Raw genomic sequence first — 3,125 nt, forward strand, 5'->3', positions numbered from 1 at the left:
CCAAAACCAGTTCTGGGTGTACTCTGCCAGTCTACAACTTCTTCCTTTGTCAGTGTGGGCCAGGGTCATCAGACAAACCACAGGAGGTGGAGCCAGCATTGTGGAAGGCAGGCACAGCCCTATTCAGGCCCAGGTGCTACTCCTCCCACCACTCCTGATGCAGATAGGTCTACTCATCCCAGTGCTGAGCCACCCCAACCCCTGTCACTCACAAACCAGACATGCAATACACAACCTAGCAGAGGCAGGCTGGAAGGTTAGGAAAGAAATTCCTACCTACTAAAAGTGGTATTTTCAAACACTTTGGGGCATATGTATCAAGCCATTTTCCCATTTGCAAACTGGCCGATTCTCAGAATCGGCCCATTTCCGTGCGGAAAAATGCCTTTTGGGATGTATCATTCCAAAAGGGCATCGCAAAATAGAGAATTGCAAAATTTGCGATTCTCCATATTGCAATTCCATTTAAGGAATCGCAAATTGCGATTCCTTAAATGCGATGTAGAAAGCACCTAAGTTGTGCTTGTATTCTTTCTGATCAGGCATTAGAAATTCCTTTGCAGTGAATGTCTTGTCACACTGAAGACAGATAGAGTTTCTCCCAGGAATGCATGCAAAAACATTAGGTTCCTTCGCTGAAAAAACACTAGGCAAGAAAAAGTTGTTTCTGCCAATATGGACTATCTGATCAGCGCCTGGTCATATGTACTACTTCATTTACTTCCCACTGTGGATTTTCAGATGTTCTATTAATAGTCCCTTTGTAATGATTGCTTTATCACATTCAGAATATTGCTTTGGTGTTGCTCCTTTGTGAAGGACAGGTGTCCCACTAGTAATGACTTTCTGATGTAGCATTAGGTTTGCCTTTGTAAAGGAATTTATGCCACATTGAGCGCAGTGATATGCATTCTCAACCATCATGACCTTCTCCTCTGTGCTAACTTACTGTTATTGAAGTAGCTGCGCCCTGCCAATAAATGAATTGTCACATTAAATACATTTATATGGCTTATCCCCAGGCGGGGACATTTTGATTTTGGTAGGTATTTTTTTGATTTTTAGCAATCTATGGCCACATTTGCTGTGATATGTGCCCTTTGGGTCATGACTTACTTTCCTGTGTAGACTTTGATGGACATTAGCGGTGCCTTTCTAATAAATGCTTTGTTGCATTCAGTATATTCATATAATTTGTCTACTATGTGATCCTTCTACGGTCATATTAAATGAAGTTTTGTAATAAATACCTCGTTGTGTTCTGTACATTAATATGGTTTCTTCCTAGTGTGGATTTGTTGACGCTGCATTATCTTATTTTTCCTATGGAAGACTTTATTTCTTTCTGTACATACATAGGATTCCTCCCCATGAGGATTTTTTGATGTCGCTTCAGTTCTCCATTTGTTAAGAAAGGTTTGTGACATCTAATACATTAATATGGTTTCTCTGCCGCGTTAACTTTCTAATGTTGTACTAAACTTTGCCATTGTAATAAATGCCATGCCACATTCTGTACATTCATAGGGTTTCTCCTCACTGTAGTTTTTCTGATGCATTTTTAAACTTTGCTTTGCAATAAAGGCTTGGTCACATTCTGTACATCAAAATGTTTTTCCCGCAAGTGTGGGCTTTTTGATGTTGCTTCAGTTCTTCATTTCTTATAAATGCTTTGCAACATTCTGTACATTGATATGGTTTCTCCCCAGTGTGAATTTTCTGATGTTGAGTTAGGCGTCCACTGGTAATAAATGCTTTGCAGCACTCTGTACATTCATACAGTTTCTCACTAGCGTGGATTTGTTGATGCTGTTTTAGATTCTTCTTCACTCCGAACACTTTCTTACATACAGCACATTTATACGATTTCTCCCCAGTGTGGATTTTCTCATGTTGCTTCAGCTCTCCATTTGTTATAAAAGTTTCGTCACATGCTGAACATTGATATGGTTTCTCCCCGATGTGGATTTTCTGATGTTGCTCTAAATTTCCATTTGTTAAAAATGCTTTGTCACATGCTGTACATTGATATGATTTCTCTCCGGTGTGGATTTTCTGATGTCGTTTGAGCTCTCCATTTGTTTTAAATGCTTTGTCACACTCTGTACATTCATAAGGTTTCTCCCCAGTGTTGAGTTTCTGATGTTGCATTAGGCGTCCACTGGTAATAAAAGCCTTGTCGCATTCTGTACATTGATATGGTTTCTCACTAGCATGGATTTGTTGATGCTGCTTTAGATACTGCTTCATTCCGAACACTTTATTACATTCAGCACATTTATACGGTTTCTCCCCAGTGTGGATTTTCTCATGTTGATTTAGCTCTCCATTTGTTATACATGCTTTATCACATTCTGTACATTGATATGGTTTCTCCCTGGTGTGGATTTTCTGATGTTGTTTTAGATCTCTGTTTGTTATAAATGCCTTGTCACATTCTGTTCATTCATACGGTTTCTCCCCAGTGTGGATTTGTTGATGCTGCTTTAGGTTCTTCTTCCATCTGAACAATTTATTACATTCTGTACATATATATAGTTTCTCCTCCTTGTGGGAACTCTGATGCTGCATTAGGTCTTTCACTGCAAAGAACTGTTTCCCAGTCAGTCCATCAATATGTTTTTTCTCCAGTAAGAAGTTTCTGATGTCACACTTGCTCTTTCTATGTCTAATAAATGTGTTGTCTAATTCTAGATATTGATATGGTTTCTTTCCTGGTTGTTCTTTCTCATGCCAGGTTAGCTCTTCCTTCATAATGTGCCCCTCATCAGACATGCTTCAATATGCCAGTGTGATATGTCCTTAATGAACATCGGCTGATCCCTAAGAGCCAAGTGCAGACCTCATTCAGCAGTTTGGGTTTTCTGCTGTAGAAAAAAAAACTTTGGCGAGGCATCAGTCTTCAAGGGAAGAGATTTTGAGGCATATTGTTTTTACATCACTTTCAACATGTGATGTTTAATGCCTTTACATGTTACATTTATTATTACATTTATTTCACCTGTTAGATTAAGAAAAAGAAACACTGACTAAGCTAAAATGTAGAGTCCATCACAAAAATCGATAGGCATTTAATGAGACATTTAATTCACCACATGGACAAGTGTGCTGAAGAAATTCTAGAT

At 38.9% G+C, this 3,125-nt stretch overlaps 1 pseudogene; it reads right to left on the bottom strand.

The window, feature by feature from the left end:
• Positions 1 to 1,457: 1,457 nt before the first annotated feature.
• On the bottom strand, positions 1,458 to 2,775 carry LOC147662860 (uncharacterized; annotated as a pseudogene).
• Positions 2,776 to 3,125: the final 350 nt, after the last annotated feature.

This window comes from Lissotriton vulgaris, unplaced genomic scaffold, assembly GCF_964263255.1.
Source record: "Lissotriton vulgaris unplaced genomic scaffold, aLisVul1.2 SCAFFOLD_616, whole genome shotgun sequence".
In the NCBI taxonomy this organism is placed as follows: domain Eukaryota; kingdom Metazoa; phylum Chordata; class Amphibia; order Caudata; family Salamandridae; genus Lissotriton; species Lissotriton vulgaris.